Source organism: Pseudophryne corroboree, chromosome 4 (genome assembly GCF_028390025.1).
Source record: "Pseudophryne corroboree isolate aPseCor3 chromosome 4, aPseCor3.hap2, whole genome shotgun sequence".
Lineage (NCBI taxonomy): Eukaryota > Metazoa > Chordata > Amphibia > Anura > Myobatrachidae > Pseudophryne > Pseudophryne corroboree.
Window position 1 is genome coordinate 732,121,363 of NC_086447.1, and position 20,679 is coordinate 732,142,041.

The following is a 20,679-nucleotide window of genomic DNA, read 5'->3' on the forward strand; positions in this document are numbered from 1 at the left end:
GTGCCACTCCTAGATGGGCCCGGTGTTTGTGTCGGCCACTAGGGTCGCTTATCTTACTCACACAGCGACCTCGGTGCAAATTTTAGGACTAAAAATAATATTGTGAGGTGTGAGGTATTCAGAATAGACTGAAAATGAGTGTAAATTATGGTTTTTGAGGTTAATAATACTTTGGGATCAAAATGACCCCCAAATTCTATGATTTAAGCTGTTTTTTAGTGTTTTTGGAAAAAAACACCCGAATCCAAAACACACCCGAATCCGACAAAAAAAATTTGGTGAGGTTTTGCCAAAACGCGTTCGAACCCAAAACACGGCCGCGGAACCGAACCCAAAACCAAAACACAAAACCCGAAAAATTTCAGGCGCTCATCTCTAGTTTGCACACAAATGCAAGTGCAATTTTCTAGGCTACAGAACAACTAATGATAGCAAGCAAAGCTGGCGCACAGGAATGAAAAGAGACTCCCAACCGGAGCCATTGCAAATTCATTACACATTCACAGCATATATGCAAAAATGAGGAACTTCGGAGCTAAGGGTTGGTCTAAAGACTGGACACAGCAGTTGCGACTTAGTCGCCATGTTTTTGCACGTAACAGCTTGCAGCCATCTGCAGATACATGCCCCGAAAACGGTCATGACACACCTACATTTTCCCAACCACTCCCCATAAACACTCTGTTAACACTTCTAAATGTTCACTTCCTATCAATAACTTATTCATGAAATCTTCATTGCTAACAAGATCAAAGTAGCAGCTTCACGTATGTAGACTGCGATTTCAGCAAGTGTGCAGCCAGCCGATGATCGCTTTGTTGCGTGACAATCGTCCATTGCATACAAACATGAATTAGGTTCAGAGTTAAGAATCTCCAGAGGCCCTGTTTATGCATATGTTATTGAAACAATAATACTGGAGTAATTACAATGTTAAATGTATTTTTTATTGAAGCACCACATGTCTATCCAAAACAAATAAAGCAATGACACAACATCAATGTTAAATTACAAAAGTAAGACAATGTAAACATCAGTCAAATGGACGATAAATTAATGATGTTCATTAGAAATACAATAAAATGTATGGGATTAAATTACATAAATAATGAGTCATATAGAAGAAGAAAAGAGAAATATGACAAATTAAGTCTTCTCTCTCATATCACCTCCCCCCCCCCATTCCCTCACAGTGTAACCCCAAGTCACATCTCCCCACTAAAACAAAATAGGACTGTCACAAGACACCATTTGGTTCAGATACCCAGAGGTATAGCATAAACTTTCTGAATCTGATCTTTTATTTCAATAGACAAGGTATCACTGTAACTCTCCACATATAAAAAAAATTGTGCTGTTTTGGATTTTTTCATCAAAAACCTCTTCCACCCAGTGCATATGAAAAAGTAACACAGCACCAACAGCCATTAGCAAGAACCTACTGTATCTCCACGGGTGGTAATAGGGTGGCCAGGAAGAATAACAAAGACCAAGTAAGACTTCATATACAGTATGCCCTGACCTGCAGCCAGAAATTCATAATTAAGGGCATAGCCACAAACAGTGCTATAACTCAGCCGTGGGTTCCTTGCAGCTATAACAATTATGTGTATTTGACAAATTGACAAAACCTCTGAGCAAAATATTTAAGATTTCAGTATACATTGTAGAAGGCAACAACTTGTAGGAGCCCACTTGGGCCTTAGGCAGATATACTCCACACGTAAATAAGGACAATGAGAAAGCCAACGTGATTCTCCCTGGAAAGATATAGAATATTGCAATCCTTCCTTACAGTGGTAGAAATGAACAGAAATAGCTTTTCTGGTCAAAGGCAGTACCGTAACAAACCATCAACGGGATTCTGCCAATCAGCGCCCAAAAAGGCTCTAATAGTAACGTCAATATAATGTCTGGCCTGAAATAAGTCATGTAATATGCTTCTAAAACTCCAAATTTATCTATAACTTCCATGAACATGAGAGTCCTCTGCATGGTATCATGTACTGGTACGCCTATGTTAAAAACACCATTAAACCGCTAAATATTAAAAAGGTAAGAGGCATTCCCATCCCGAAACTTAGAGTTAGAAAGAAAGGGAAAAAAAACTAAGATTTGTGTGCCCAAATTGTCTGGTAATCCCTCCGGATTATCCCTCAAATGTGCAGTTATCTCCTAGTCATGCAAATGTAAAAAACTGGTGAGGTCCCCTACCCCCAGACACTACCTCTCTAAAAGCAGTGTTGGCATATAAATCCCATCCGTGTAACCAGTGTATAAGATAACGTAATACGGAGGCAATGTAACAAAGCATAAAATTAAGAAAATGTATCTGTATCCCCTCATTAGTTACAGGCTGCTAAACTAATCCTAAATTGCTTGCCATTCCAGATCAAGTTTCTAAAAAGATAATTGAAATGTTGGATGTCTTTTTGGGGCAAAAAAAGAGCGAGAGATTGAATTACTGTAAGTACATACATCTGGGGAAAGAAATAATTTTAATAAGACTTGCCCTTCCCATATACTACAAAGGGAGGTGCCTCCAACTCTCCAGTTCAGCAGACATAGCCCTTATAGCAGGAGTAAAACTAAGGTTACAAGGAATTTTCACTCCCAAATAAATAAAATGGTTTGACGCCGATGGAATTGGGAGTCCGCTAGCCCAAGACCCAGGGTAAGAGGAACACTTCAACCAAAGTGCTATGAATTTAGATAAGTTAACTGGGGGGGGGGGGGGGAACAGACATCTCCTCGAAGTCCCTATAGGCAGAAAAAAATTGGACCCAGTGAGACATAGGGATTAGATACATAGAGTAGGACATCATGTGCAAAAGCAAACAATGGTAATCGACCCTGTTGCCAAAAACAATGCCCCAATATTAGGCTGATCCCTGCAATAATTGAAGTAAGGGGTATATAGCTAAATTAAATAAAAAGTGGGATAGTGGACATCCCTGACAGGTTCCATGATACATAGTTATAGGAGAACATCTACACCTATTTACCAGTAAGGATGTAGAAGGTAATGTACTGTATATTGGACCAGTTCAATAAACCCCGGAGCAAAATTTCTGTACTGCAGAACATTAGATAGATGAGGCCAAATCACTGTGTCAAAGGCTTTGGTGGTTCCTAAACTAAATATGGTGTTTGAGTGAGTGAGTGAGTGAGTGAGTGAGTGAGTGAGTGAGTGAGTAGAATTGGAGGAAGCCACCACTGCCTCAATGGTAGTACGGATCCCTTACACTGAGCGACGATTCCACACAAACCCTAATTGGTCGTCTGCAAGTAGGTGAAGGATAATAAATTGTGACCTATCTGCCATTATTTTGGACAATAATTTTATATCTGTGTTAAGTAGTGTGACGGTGATAAGAGTCAACCATATGGGGATCACTGTCAGGCCTAGAAATAAGGACAGTGTGCACATCATTAAAATAAACAAAAGGGGTAGCATCATGCTAGATATTATTGAACATTTCCAAACGGGCTGGTGATTTTGTAATTTGAGAGGGGGGGGGGGGTTGTGATTTAAGTTGGTAATTGCTGCAGTAAGAGAGGTACATCATGACCTTCGGGGAGTACTGTGAGTGGGGGAGGTCAGCCTCCTGAATTAATTGGGCATGCTTACTATCCAAGTCAAAGGGAAAATCACCACATAGCTTTGAATAATAAGACTCAAAGTGAGCTAAGATTTTAGACAGAGTAGAATCCATCACCTGAGTGTTAAAATCTTTAATGGACGAAATGCATTATTTTACATAGCCAGGGTTATTTATTATTTATTACGTTTCTTATACAGCGCAGCAAATGCTGTTGCGCTTTGCAACAGGGTTCAGACATACAGTATTAGCTAGAAGCCGGCTCACTGCTACAAAATAACTACCGTATTTAAATTTGGAGAAAGTGCTATCTTTTTAGTCTGTGAAAGGAGAAACTTATCTAACATTTGCCTGGCCTGAGTAATCTGCAGATAGCATTGGAGTAGGGGTACAGCCAGGGGCGGATTGGGATCGAACACCAGCCCGGGAAATTTATGAAAGCAGACCTAATGGGGGCGGAGTCTGTTGAGGGGGAGGGGTCTGTCAAGAGGGGAGGGGTGGGGGGGGTCACTCCTCAGAGGTCCTGATTCTAAGATAGACACAGTTGGGGCCTCCTTTGCTTTTCGTTATGCTAATGTTTACATGTGACTTTATGCATATGCTGCTACAATGCCTTTCCCTGATGAACATCCGTGCATCTGAATATACAAGGAGTGAGTCTACTGACACTGCTGTCATGCCTTTAATCTACTTCTGATTTTATTGATTTTTCATTCTACAAACCCCTTTTTTTTAACCTTATATGTTTCAAAGTACAGGGAGAGGGAGCACACACTACATACATCACAGTACAGGGAGGGAGCACACACTACATACAGCACAGTACAGGGAGGGAGCACACACTACATACAGCACAGTATAGGGAGGGAGCACACACTACATACAGCACAGTACAGGGGGGGAGCAGAGCCGGCCCTAACCAATATGATGCCCTAGGCAAGATTTTGGCTGGTGCCCCCTAGCACTACCACTATTTCGACCTCTCACCCTGCACCCCTTTCCCAGCACCATTACCCCTCACCAATAAGTCCTTATTTTGGTGTTCCTACCCCCTATATTTTAAATTGGAACAGTGCGCACATTTGGCGCACAGCCCAAAAAGCGGTGTGTTTTTGCTGGCAAGGGGCATGGCCACACAATAGTAAACCCAATTCGAATTATACCACAGAGTAGTGTATCTTTTTTCACATTTTATCATGCAATAAACAGTAGTACACAGTAGTACCACTTTACCTTATATACATTACTCCTCACAGTAGTGCCCCTTATTCACATTACATCACACTGAATTGCCACTTATTCACATTACACCACACCATATTGCTCTTTATTCACATTAGACCACACAGTACTGCTCTTTCTATACGTTACACCACACAATAGAGCACCTCATACACATAATGCCACACATTAGTAATGCCTTTATACACATAATACCACACAGTAATGCCTCTTACACATTTGACACACAGTATTAAAGTCTTTAGAAACATAATGTGCTTTACGCATTATACCAACCTTTTTACCAACCTTTTTTAATGCCCTTATACAAATAATGTCCCTTACACATATGCCGCACATTATTAATGCCCTTATACACATGACACACATAATGTCCCTTACACATAAGCCACACATTATTAGTGACCTTATACACATAATGACACACACAGTGCCCCTTACACATATGCTACACATTATTAGTGCCCTTATACACATAATGACTCGCATAATGCCCCTTACACATATGCGAACACTACTGCAAAAACAACTCACCCGCACACAGCACTCACACGGATGCTAACACTGTGACCTCTGCCTCTGCTTGGATACATATGTGTCCTCATACATCCTGCCTCAATACACCATGCAGCAGGAGATGCCTGCCGTTAGTCAGCTGGTAGCTCACGCCTCCCAGACAGCTCTGCTAATGTTGTGCACCTTTTTTTTTCATGAAAATGCATCTAATTTTCATTAGTATGTGGCTAGGACGCACAAGCAGCTTCTGCTGATTAAAATGATATGTGGCATTACTAACTTCTGTGTGCGACTGTGACTGTATCTGGATACGAAATGCTACACACAGAATATAGGTGTGCCGCATATCATTTTAATCAGCAGAAGCTGCTGATGCCCCTAGGCATACCAAATGCCCTAGGCATTTGCCTAGTTTGCCTATGTCTAGGGCCAGCTCTGGGGGGTAGCACACACTACATACAGCACAGCACAGTACAGTACAGGGAGGGAGCACATACTACATACAGCACAGTACAGGGAGGGAGCACACACTACATACAGCACAGTACAGGGAGGGAGCCCACACTACACACAGCACAGGGAGTGAGCACACACTACATACAGCACAGTACAGCGGGGGGAGCACACACTACATACAGCACAGTACAGGGAGGGAGCACAAACTACATACAGCACAGTACAGGGAGGGAGCACACACTACATACAGCACAGTACAGGGAGGGTGCACACATTACATACAGCACAGTACAAGGAGGGAGCACACACTACATACAGCACAGTACAGGGAGGGTGCACACACTACATATAGCACAGTACAAGGAGCGAGCACACATTACATACAGCACAGTACATGGAGGGAGCACACACTACATACAGCACAGTACATGGAGGGAGCACACACTACATACAGCACAGTACAGGGAGGGAGCACACACTACATACAGCACAGTACAGGGAGGGAGCACACACTACATACAGCACAGTACATGGAGGGAGCACACACTACATACAGCACAGTACAGGGAGGGAGCACACACTACATACAGCACAGTACAGGGAGGGAGACACACACTACATACAGCACAGTACAGGAAGGGAGCACACATTACATACAGCACAGTACAGGGAAGGCAGCACACACTACATACAGCACAGTACATGGAGGGAGCACACACTACATACAGCACAGTACAGGGAGGGAGCACACACTACATACAGCACAGTACAGGGAGGGAGACACACACTACATACAGCACAGTACAGGAAGGGAGCACACATTACATACAGCACAGTACAGGGAAGGCAGCACACACTACACACAGCACAGGGAGTGAGCACACACTACATACAGCACAGTACAGCGGGGGGAGCACACACTACATACAGCACAGTACAGGGAGGGAGCACAAACTACATACAGCACAGTACAGGGAGGGAGCACACACTACATACAGCACAGTACAGGGAGGGAGCACAAACTACATACAGCACAGTACAGGGAGGGAGCACACACTACATACAGCACAGTACAGGGAGGGAGCACAAACTACATACAGCGCAGTACAGGGAGGGAGCACACACTACATACAGCACAGTACAGGGAGGGAGCACACACTACATACAGCACAGTACAGGGAGGGGGAGCACACACTACATACAGCACAGTACAGGGAGGGTGCACACACTACATATAGCACTGTACAAGGAGAGAGCACACACTACATACAGCACAGTACAGGGAGGGTGCACACACTACATATAGCACAGTACAAGGAGGGAGCACACACTACATACAGCACAGTACATGGAGGGAGCACACACTACATACAGCACAGTACATGGAGGGAGCACACACTACATACAGCACAGTACAGGGAGGGAGCACACACTACATACAGCACAGTACAGGGAGGGAGCACACACTACATACAGCACAGTACATGGAGGGAGCACACACTACATACAGCACAGTACAGGGAGGGAGCACAGATACAGCACAGTACAGGGAGGGGGAGCACACACTACATACAGCACAGTACAGGGAGGGTGCACACATTACATACAGCACAGTACAAGGAGGGAGCACACACTACATACAGCACAGTACAGGGAGGGTGCACACACTACATATAGCACAGTACAAGGAGCGAGCACACACTACATACAGCACAGTACATGGAGGGAGCACACACTACATACAGCACAGTACATGGAGGGAGCACACACTACATACAGCACAGTACAGGGAGGGAGCACACACTACATACAGCACAGTACAGGGAGGGAGCACACACTACATACAGCACAGTACATGGAGGGAGCACACACTACATACAGCACAGTACATGGAGGGAGCACACACTACATACAGCACAGTACAGGGAGGGAGCACACACTACATACAGCACAGTACAGGGAGGGAGCACACACTACATACAGCACAGTACAGAGAGGGAGCACACACTACATACAGCACAGTACATGGAGGGAGCACACATTACATACAGCACAGTACAGGGAGGGAGCACACACTACATACAGCACAGTACAGGGACGGGGAGCACACACTACATACAGCACAGTACAGGGAGGGTGCACACATTACATACAGCACAGTACAAGGAGGGAGCACACACTACATACAGCACAGTACAGGGAGGGTGCACACACTACATATAGCACAGTACAAGGAGGGAGCACACACTACATACAGCACAGTACATGGAGGGAGCACACACTACATACAGCACAGTACATGGAGGGAGCACACACTACATACAGCACAGTACAGGGAGGGAGCACACACTACATACAGCACAGTACAGGGAGGGAGCACACACTACATACAGCATAGTACAGGGAGGGAGCACACACTACATACAGCACAGTACATGGAGGGAGCATACACTACATACAGCACAGTACAGGGAGGGAGCACACACTACATACAGCACAGTACAGGGAGGGGGAGCACACACTACATACAGCACAGTACAGGGAGGGTGTACACATTACATACAGCACAATACAAGGAGGGAGCACACACTACATACAGCACAGTACAGGGAGGGTGCACACACTACATATAGCACAGTACAAGGAGGGAGCACATACTACATACAGCACAGTGCAGGGTGGGAGCACATACAAATAGTGAAACACAGACACAGGGGACCAGCGCAGCGGAATCTGAATAGCACCACATTTCACGTATAGCACTGCATTACACAAATAGCACCACGTAACATGAATAGCACTGCATTACATGTATAGCACCGCATTATACGACTAGCACCACATTGCACGTATAGCACCTCATACACAAATAGCACCACATTACATACATAGCCACCACATTACATACGTAGACGCCGCATTACATACGTAGCCACCGCATTACATAAATAGTCCCATCATCATAGACAGACATTGGGCTCCTATAGGGCTGAAGGACTTTGCATTAGAGATTGTGCCAGGGCTGGCTGTGAGTGCTGCCTGATCAGCTGGCATCCTGAGAACAAGGTACATCCTGCTCCTGTCCAGTCCACAAACCATACACTGTGACCGGGTACGCCCTTACCCTTACCCTTACACCATCATGATAATGCATATGATGTAATTAAAAATAGTGAACCCGGCTCCGACCATCGCTATGCTGCTGCTCCCAGGCTCGTTGAAGAGACCTTTAGCTAGGGCCAGAGAGGATGCTGCTGGGCTGGTTAACTTTCTACCAAAATACGTGTGTCACTCAAGAAATTCCCAGGGTCGTGACAAACCAAACAATACAAAAAGGTCTACCCTCTCTCATATAAGTAATAAAATGAACCACATATTACAAAAACAAAAGTGAACAATAACGTAATAGTAGTACAGGGGAGAGTTAACATTGGACTGCATCATACTGCAAACCACAGCAGCTCTTCCCAAATATTCCTAAAAGGGCTGTAAACATTTTTTTAACTAATTTTATTTCTAGAGGTGCCACTACTATTTATAATTACTACTATAGTACTAGCGCCCATATTATCATACTGTATATATCTAAACCTAACAAATGGGCAGCTTTAATCATTATTCGCACAGAGATAAGTGATATATTTTTGAGAGTATATGAAACACCAATGAAATGGGAAATCCATGTAATGAAAACTAAACAGCAGTAGGTATAATAGGATAATTATAAGCAACTAAGGGGTCACAATAATAAGGAGCAACAATAATCTAAACAACACAGTTACTGTATATCTTGCCAAAATACTTAAGCAATCTGTGTAACTAATATAAAGTAAAATAGACTGCCAAAAGCAAGTGGTAATTCAATCGCAATTCCAATATCTACCACTAGATGATAGTAAAGGCCTACAAATTAAACTGGAAGATATTTTCAAATGAACATCAGTAAAAAAAAAAAATACAAGATAAACAAGCTTGTAATGAATACACTGAAAGTCAGAAATGATATCCTAAAAAAATAATTCTTAAAAAAATAAATAGTAAACAGTAAAGCTCACAGATAGCTGATCCAAAGCAGCACAGCTATACACAAACGGAGGGTGACAAAGTTCAAATAAACCTCACAGATCTCCCACATTTATCTCAGGACCACTGTGTAATAGAGAATCCTCGTATCGGAAGGAGATGTTTAAGTCCAGCAAGATGTGAGAGCTAAAACCTAAAGAAAAAGAGGAACGGGAAAAGGTGTAAAAAAAAAAAAAAGGATGCACTGGAGATAGCAGAATCAAGATCAAGGAAAGGGATCACACAAGGGCAAATGAAAAGAGGTGTAGAGGGGAAGAAGATACAAACAGGTGAGAGACTCAAGTGACTCCTCAAAGCACCACGGGCCACTATAGATCGCCAGCCAGGAGAGACCCTCAATAGCAGACAGCGATGAACCCAGGACAGGAACAGATCTATCAGGCTCACCAATGAGATGATAAAGGCACAAGCTTACACAGTCCAGGATTCTCACTGTTCCGCAGCACCACACAGCTCAGGCAGAGAGCTCAGTCAAAAGGTCAAACAGCGGGGGTCACCAGCATATAGGCCAACATTTCCTATGGGCAGTAGGAAAGTTAACAGAGACTGAGAAGAAAATTTCAGGCGATTAGCCCAGGCTTTAACACGGGGGAGTTCCAGCAGTCAGCCCTAACCAAACAGGAGAGTAGGCTTGCAGGGGTCTCAGATCACAACGGCAGCCATGAGACCCTCCAAGCATCCGGCAGCAGCAGCAGTAAAAGATCTTAACAAACCACCACAGGAGGCCAGAAATGCTGCACTTCGCCATTACACCGCCAAGACGAGGGACGAAGGTCCAGGTAAACTGGACCAGGGAGGCCAGGGCAGGTAAAATGGAGCAAAACAGAAGCCACCATAATGAAGGGTGTAGCGCATCCAGCTAGGGCCTCAATAGGAAAAATAGGTGGTACCTGCGAGCGCCCTACGGCATGGAGACCTCCTCTACGGCATGGAGATGGCATGAGAAGCATACTGTACAACGTTATCCAGAGGGGCTGAGCCACACCAGGTCAGTCCACAATAAACCAAGGGACCAGTCCCAAAGAAGCATGCCAATTCACAGCTTGTTTCGACCAGACCCCATGTATGTGCCATGAGGGGGATGGTGGGCCTGTAGGCCGCTACATTAGACAGCCAGGCTCCGGTGAAGGAAAGTACACAGTCTCCCGAGCCACTACCAGCCTTAAAACGATCTACAAGAGAACCGCGATATTTCTAAGCACTGTATGTGGCTAGCCGAGGCAGGATGGAGATTAGCCATGATGGAGCAAGCTGGTCTCAGGAGCCTAAATTAATCGCGGCCATACTGGATGCCCCACAACCGAAGGTTAAGTATTATAATGTTAAAACAAAAACATCATGAGCTTCCGGTGGGCGGGGCATCCGATATGGCCGTATATTAGAGCAGCTTAATGTCAGCGTCGACATCAATCAGCCCTTTGGGCATTTCAGCACTATTGGACATCACTCTAATTGAGCCCAGACATGAGGGAACTCTCACTGACCCTTTTGAGGACTCTGGTCCATTCTCAGGACCTATATTTACTCTCCCCGGAGTCTGGCCAAAACTGTGGGCTGAAAGCGCGCCAGCACCAGGCACCATCTTGCCGCCCTCATGGTGGGGTAAGCTACCTATCAAACATTACCTTACTGCTGAGCTAAGTATCCCCACAGTTGCCTGGCATAAGCAGATAGACAGTGTGGGACATCGGAGGTGGGTAAGACTGTCCCACTCTCCTGTAGATGGACAGCAGAGCCACGGGTGCGAAGCAGAAACACGAGAGGGCAACAGAGCTGCGAATGGACTATAGAGCTGCAGGCAGCAGGTGCAGCATTGAACAGTGAAGTGAGCTGCGGGAAGTGTGCGGAGCCGCGGACGGAGGGCAGCAAAACTGCTGAATTGAAGGTAGTGTCCCTTACTGCCGCTGTGACACCCTTATAACCAGCATTGCTGCACAGGACACGTGGTGAGTGAAGCCGCAGGTGGATCACAGAGTTGGTGGAGGAAAGCAGGGTCTTCCCTGTGACATGGAGCGGCTGTTCGCTAGGTTGATGAGACACGCCAAGTTGAGAGGATCATGGTGGCAGGCTCATTAGTGATCCGCGTTTGCTGACAGCCTTGATGGAGGGTTCAGCAGGATTCATGCCCTCAACCTCTGAAGCGGCACCAGGCTACCCAATATTTGTGATGCGGGAGAGAGTGCTGCAGATTCCTCCAGTGATCCTGATTGGAAGCTCCCGGTACTAACTTACTGTATGTCACTCTTTCTAACTAATACCCCTTTGTCTCTCCTCTCTTTTTACCTTGGTTGAACCCTCCCCTCCTTGTGTTCTGCCCGATCCCCCCACCCCCACCCCCACCCCCTCCGGTTACTTCATTCCCATTGTACAGCTGGACTCTCATCACACAGAGAGAAGCATGCTTCCTAGATAGAGGACAGCGTTGTGGACTTTATTTCTGCAGCTTTATTACATTCCCCATTGATACTCCCTCAGACTGTGGATTCGCTGTCCACTATAACTGAAACTGTATGTTATTATCCCCCCTGCGGACCTTCTCACAATCTCAATATCTGATTTCATTATTTGTGAGTTTTTGTCATATCATTTTCACTTTGTCGACATTTGCCATTGTGTAATCTCTATACTATACCCTATGCACAGTATTCATTACTGTTGATAAGCAGTGCATCACTGCCACCTTGCGGTTGCTCATAATCAATTACTCTATATTATTTTTTTTACTCAGTTATTTTAGTAATCTGACCAGTTGTATTACAATTTTTGATACCCATTATTATATATGATATACCATACCCTCCAACATGACCCGCCCCACTAGGTACAAAATGCTCTGTTTCTGGACTTCCCTCTTAATTTATTATCGCCATCACCTGTGAAGAAACAGCTTTGTTATCATTTAACTAGTTCAACACAGGTGATGGAAATCATAAATTAAGAGGGAAGTCCAGGAACAGAGCATTTTGTACCTAGTGGGGCGGGTCATGTTGGAGGGTCTGATATACTAGTCGGGGAAATTTTGTAACTAATCCCTCAACCTTATCGATATAGGGTATTTTGCTGTCCTCGTCTAATACTCCCTTTCACAGGAAGGGGGGAGGGGCAAGGAAAAAAAATGAAAATAGAATTTGGAATATCACACCACTACCACTTATTGGTTTATACTAATTCCTTACATTACCCTTTTGCATTGAAACTATGATGCCACCTGGTGGCCGTTTATGATTGCTACCATAATTTGAATATTGCTGTTTTTTTGAGGGGTATTTATAGCATATTAATTACCTGTTGAGATAATATTACTATCATCTAGCTAGTCATCTTAGACCACTATTGATAGAGGGGTATTACTGTCATCTAGCTATTCATCTTAGACCACTATTGATTGAGGGATATTTATAGCACACTATTGGTCCGTGGTGATAGTGCTATTGTCATCGAGCTATTCATTTTCTTTTACAATTGCTTTACCCCATTTTTTTTATTTACAACTGTCTTTCTGTTTGCAATTGTTTTGTTTATTTGTATTTACTATGTGAAGCAAATGTGATTTATGAAGGTCCTTTACCTTTTATCGAGGACACTGCTCCTACATTGATAATGCATTACTATTCTACATTTTGTGGTACGTTTATTAGTATATTGGTATACCATACATTAGTCTGTGCCTACCCATATAGGGTTGAAAATTTCTTGCTAGTCTCCTGGGAGTATAGACAGATACCTCCGCAAGTCTGCTTCATACCGAACACACGTAACAAGAAGATGAGTAAAAATAAATCAGTACCGGGGAGACAATTCCCTGCCTCCCCATCTCAAAGTGAAATGACTGATACTGGTTCTGAAGGGCCCTCTTCTCCAGGACCTAGCTCACATGCTCCTTCAGTGGTTTTGGAGATGGCAGAGGAAATTTCTAAAATAATAATGCCCCAACTAGATAAAAACACTGCATTCTCTCCAGTCATCATTTGATGCAGCTTTGGCCAAGATAGACTCCAACACAACCAGGCTTAATGCTGTGGAGCAGCGTGTCAGTGATGTGGAGGACTAGTCCCGAGATACACAGCAGACTGTAGACTCCCACACGGACACCATTCAGACCCTTTTGACTAAAATAGATGATTTAGAGAAACGGGCAAACGGAAGTAATTGGAGGTTTATTGGGATGCCCGAACAGGTATCTGGCCAATCCCTAATTTAATTACCAATGCCATCCCTAAGGCACTAAAGCTAGCTGATGACTCTTTACTTCCCTACGTGAAGAGAGTGCATCATATTGGCCCAGAAAGAGCAGCCCAGAATGCTAGGCCAAGACGAGTAATACCTGTAGCCCAATACCTACACTTTCACATGAAGGAGAAAATCCTATCAGCTTATCGTAAAACACCTACGCTGGAAGTCAATGGATTTAAAATTCTGATATTCCAAGACTTCTCGGCCACAGTCACGCAAAAAAAGAAAGGAATTCTCGGAGGTATGCAAAATACTCTATGATCACAACACCAAATTTGCCTTACTACTATATCTGCCAAAGTTACGGGCTGAGGATAATGGTAGGAATTTGTACTTTACTGACCCTAACACTGCCAAGACACACTTTGGTATAGGAATCAACCCAGATATATCGCCCAACAGATAAAAGCCCTACTTAGTTTTATCTTTACTACTATTTACATGTTAACTTTCGGCTATACGTAGCCGAACAAAATAGATTTTTGGAGTAGTGTTCCTCATCTTAAGTTTCACTGCATTAATATTTTTGGTTATTGTAATGTTTAATTGATTGCTTCAGGTGCGCATCACACTATCTATGTGATGCTCTCCGCATTACATGTTATAGGAGGAAAATGTAGAAAAATGTGGTTAAGGTACTGTATGTTTATGTTCTTTTGTTTTTTTTTGTCCCTTGGGGATGCCTCGTGGTCTCTATTAGTGTGCCCCCTGCTCGCTGGGACAGGGGAGGACACGCTTTACTCCAAATTGTTTGTTGATCATGGTCACAATAGGTCTGGTATCGGTTAATTATGTCTGCTTCACCACATAATACTAAGATTTTGGATGATACGTAAATTTTTTGTCATGGAACGTCGTGGGGCTTAATTGCCCTATTAAAAGAAAGCAGGTAGTCTCACATCTTAAACGTTTCCGTCCTGATTAAAACAAAATTTAAGATATATTCCTGCGCACAAATGTGGCCAACCCAAGGTCCTACCCAAGTGTGTCACCTCACACACTAGGAGGTGAATGATAGAGAGAAATTAGGATAGGGCTTCAGATGGCGCAAAATAATCAATAGTATTACAATAATTTACCCATGTGGGTTAAAGTCCGTTCCTTTTTTCATACAGTAAAGTTCATACGTAAGTCCGTTATCCAGGAGGTGGTGTATGAAAAAGAAACACAATACAAACACAAATGTTCAGTAACACTCCTTATAGAGGCTCAAAGGTTAAATATCAACCCAGGCTTCCTTCGACTATCCAATAATGGGGATGTACAGTTCTATTCGTAAGGTTCACCCCAGTGGTTCACATGAAGTGCTGCTCACATGTATGCTTACTTCTAAAAAACTGGAATAACTCCTATCAAGGTTTCTTTCGCCCTTCTAAAAGTGGTATTTAAAAATCGTATGCAGTCATACACCCATATTTAATTTATATCCCTGGATGTGGAGGATGCTCACATATATGCTTACTTCAGGTTACGGTGTACTTTCATATAAAGGTTTCTTTCAATATATCCAGATGTCGTCCTCTTGCATTCCTTCAATTTACTTTATGCTCGATATAAGCACAAAAAAACGAGGGAATGTGTGAGGGTACAAACAAATTTTTAATAAAAGTAAAAAATAAAAAAATTACAAAGTTGTTTAAAAGATCATCACAAATGATTTTATATCACAAAAAAATCAATATTGTAATAACCAAGTGATACAACTGATCAACGTGAGAAAAAGATGGAAGACCCGGATTATCTCACCGTTGTGTCGCTGCATTCACTGGTATAGTTGTTGTTCAGTTTCCATATGCTCCACCAACGCGTTTCAACTATGGGTAAGTCTTTATCAAGGTGCATGTGGAGACTGATCTGGACCATATTTATACTATGTTTACACCATGTGTCTCATGCATGTCCCACCTCTTCCTGGGTGGGGATACTATTAAACATCCATAAAAACTTATTAATAATAACATACATCAGGGCTAATAACCATATAGTACATCCTTGTCATAGAATGGTAGAAAAACGGGGCTAAAATCCTAGTAAACTGAGCCCTAGAAGGGATATCCCAATCTGCGTTCCAATTACGGTGGAACGCACCACTCTTCCACAGGATATCCGGTCCGGCATCCAATAGCTTTTAACTACGTCAGCACAGAAGGCGGAAGTGATGCGCTGTTTATATTCCGTGCGTTCCACATGTCTTGTAGCGCACTCAGGGCACTGCCGGCCACACTTAAATGTACTTCCGCCCTGATGCGTTCTACATAAACTAAGGTGCACAAGATACCAGTCGTGTTATTATTACGGAACCTTTATCAATGGACTTATAATCTATGGCATATCTATATAATTATAAATATATAGTGGGTACATTGAAAATTTGATCCCACCTGATTATTTTACATACAAGATGGATAGTTCCAAATGTCAGTCTGTGTCTTGACAGCAATGGGAATGGGTAAATAATGAAAAATAAATAGTAAAAAGGAACATGCATATATGAGTATGGTCATTCCTCATTCATAGTAATCACTAATATAGTGGTTAAGTAATAAAATCAAATAAAACATAACAGAATCTTCGTCCATAATAGACCATAAATATCTAATAACTGTAAATATCTATTTGGTACTGATTGTACCCATAATCCTTGGCTTAGGTACTGTGCCCTAAAGAAGGGTTTATTGTTATAGGTCCTAATTCAGATCGTGACATTGTGCCCTTCCTATTCCACATTGTTTTCTAACTGTTCTTTATATGTATGAAGGGGTAACACATTTAAGGTCTAAATGGATATGCGCTTTCGTATACGGATGTATTTCTTTTAAAGAGACTGAAAAAGGAAAGACTCCTTATAGAAACCATTTGGTTTCAAAGTCCAAATTGAGTCCTGCCGGATGTAGCGTGACTAGTTCGAAAATGCTTCTCATACTCATTCTCGCTAGCTGTTCTTCCATATCATTTTTTCGCCAATTTCCCTTAATGGTATGAATTCCACAAAAACGAAATGAGTCCTGATAACAGACACTGATGTGTTTCTTTAAAGTGGGCTGACACCCCATGAGTGGTGACCCCTTTTTTGATGTTCCGTACGTGCTCGGCCATTCGATCCTTTAATTTCCTCGTTGTCCTTCCAACATTTTGTTTTTTTGCAGGAGCATGTTAGTAGGTACACAACATTATTGCTATTGCATGTAATTAACTGGTTAATTTGTCTCACCTTTCCGGTAGTGGAGGAGGTGTACTCAGTGATTTTCGAAATTGGGCTCTTGCAGTTCCTACACATACTACAGTTGCCACATCTGTGGAAGCCCTTTGTCAGGACTGTGGTCATCTTTTTCCTTTCATGCACTACACTTCTAGCCAGATGATTTTTTAGATTATCCGCTCTTCTATATATGAATCTTGGTTTATCCTTAAGGGTATCCTTTAAGGCCGGATCACGCAATAAAATTCCCCAATGTCTTCTGATTATGGTTTCCACCTGTTTGTGCTGACTGCTGAACTTAGTAATGAATGGTAAGCCGTAGTCCTCAATGTCCTTATTGTCCTGTTTGTTGGTTTCAATAAGATCCTCTCTACTGATCTTTTCATATTTACAAAAAGGAGTATCTACTGTTTTTGCTGTATACCCCTTAGCTGTAAACTGTTTCTTAAGTTCTAAACCTTGTGCTTGATAGTCTCCCAGTTTTGAACAGTTCTTCCTTATCCGGTGAAATTGGCTATTGGGTACAGACGTTAACCAATTAACATGGTGATTGGTGTTAGATGGAATGAATGAGTTGCAATCCGTGGGTTTAGTATAAGTCCGAGTATGCAATTCTCCTTCCTCCACAAAAATGTCTAAATCCAAGAAATTGACCGATGTTTGGCTGATGTCAAAAGTTAAAATGATATTCTTAGTGTTATTATTCAATAACTGACAAAATTCTTGTAGTGATGTGGGGTTGCCCTTCCATATGAAGAATATGTCGTTGATATATCGAACCCAGTAGACCAGGTCCCCCCCTTCGCCACCCCAACCATCCACCGCCTCCTGCTCCCATTTGGCCATGAACAAGTTGGCATAGCTCGGGGTGAACCTGGTCCCCATGGCTGTCCCATTCTGTTGTAAATAGAACATTTCATTATACATGAAAAAGTTGTTCTTTAGTATCAGTTCTATTCCTACCAGGATAAAATCTTGAAAAAGACTAAGATTGGGTTCGTTAGAGATTAAATAAGATACCGATTCCATACCATCCTTGTGGTTGATAATAGTGTAAAGCGACGACACATCCGCTGTCACTAAATAATAATTTGGTTCCCATTGAATTGCACCCAATTTCCTTATTACATCCATTGAATCCTTCAAATATGATGGTATTTTGGTGACAAGAGGTTGTAGCTTGTGATCAATGAACTGTGACAGATTAGACGTCAGAGACTCAGTACCTGCTACTATGGGTCTCCCAGGTGGTTTCTCCAAACTTTTATGAATTTTAGGTAGAATGTACAATACCGGTATGGATGGGTTCTGGATCAGCAAATACTTGTAATTCTTTTCCGTGAAAATGTTCTGGGATTTAAATTTATCCAGAAAAATGGTGAGTTTCTTCTTAATTTGTTCTGACGGATTCCCTCTAAGTTTTTTTATAGGTCTGTCCATCCTCTAGTTGTTTAAGGGCTTCTTCATCATAGTCCGTCAAATTGAGAATGACTATGCCCCCCCCCACACTTTGTCCGCTGGTTTTATCACAATTGAGGTTTGTTTTTTGAGGTTTATTAGCGCATCCCTCTTTTTCTTGTTCAGGTTCCTTGACCCATCATTCCAAGGGATCACATGTTCTAGATCTTCTCTGACCACTTTTTCAAATGTCTCCACAAAGCATCCTTTCTTATGTAGTGAATAAAAGATGGATTTTGGTTTAAAGATACTCCGCTCTTCTTCTTCTTGTATAGGTTGATCCTAAAAAAATGTCTTTAAGGTAAGCTTTCTTATAAATCGTTGTAGATCCACAAACACTTCAAAGTTATCAATTCTCGAAGAGGGGGCGAATTTGAGTCCTCTCGCAAGGACATTCTCCTCTATTTTTGAAAGTTTGTAATTGCTCAGATTGAAAATTTTTACATATCCCTGATTCTGACGTTCTTCCTCGGATCCCTCTTCCTGCGGTGTAATTGGATGATCTGTATTCATAACTCCATCTGTATTCTCATTGGAGTGATGTGATTTTTTTCTTACTTTTCTTTTTCTTAGGATGTCTATCTCGTTTCTTTTTCCCTCCCCTTTTACCCCTTTTGGTTTTCTGGGGGGGGTTTCAATCTAAAAAAACTTCTTCTTTGTCCATGTGTCGGCTTTCATATCGATTGGGAACCCTGTGATGTTGTCGTCGCCTATCAGGGTGAGGTGAAAACCTCAATCTATATTCATCGTAATTTTTAATATCATAATTTATTTTTTGTTGGAATCTGTCCTTCCAGAATCCTTTCCTTTCAGTTTCATATCCATTTCTCTGGTATCTTGGAGTTCTAATTTTCCATGAATCTCTTCTCTCTTCTCTAAATTTTCTTCCATGTTCCATCCGTGGTCTTGGATATCTCTTCATATACACGGAGTCTCTTCTTTTGTCGTGATGCTTCGTTCCATGGTCATATGATCGTACTTCATTGAACCGAACTCTGTTTTCTGTGCTCCTGGGTAAGGCCCCACGCGGTCCAAAAAAGTTCTTCTCATTTTTAGTAATGACATGTTGTTTCCCTTCCTTAAAGTCGCTTACATCTCTCAAGTATTTCTTCTTCTTTTTCTGCATTAGTTGTCCCTTTTTTTCAATAATATCCTGCTCCATCTCTTTAAAATCCGGTAGGCCCTTAAACGGTTCTATCAAGGTCTTAAGGGAATCGATTTCTGTTTCCAATTCTTTCAATTCCTTAGTTCTTTCCCGTACTATAAGTCTCATTAGGGATAATGAGCAGGAATCCAGAATTCTAATCCATTCTGTTTCGAATGGTGAGGATCTATTTTGAAAAGAGGGTAGCTTATCTATTCTCAACCCCCTTGGAATAATTTCCTCCGAAATATATCTCTCTAGTGAGATAAGCTCCCACCAGATTTTCCCTTCTCTTAATAGTGCATTCTGCAGTTTCTCATCATACTCTCTAGATCCCCATCTACACAGTGGCTAGATTCAGCATGTTCTAAAAAAATCTCTTCTAGCTTTTCTCTCCTCACATCTCTGGGAAAACATCTTTTATGTGCAGCTGGTCGATATATTCCGGTGAAGAACTAGCTTAAAACAAAATTTAAGATATATCCCTGCGCACAAATGTGGCCAACCCAAGGTCCTACCCAAGTGTGTCACCTTACACACTAGGAGGTAAATGATAGAGAGAAATTAGGATAGGGCTTCAGATGGCGCAAAATAATCAATAGTATTACAATAATTTACCCATGTGGGTTAAAGTCCGTCCTTTTTTCATACAGCAAAGTTCATACGTAAGTCAGTTATCCAGGAGGTGGTGTATGAAAAATAAACACATGATAAGGAGAGTGCCTGACTGGGCACGATATCTATAT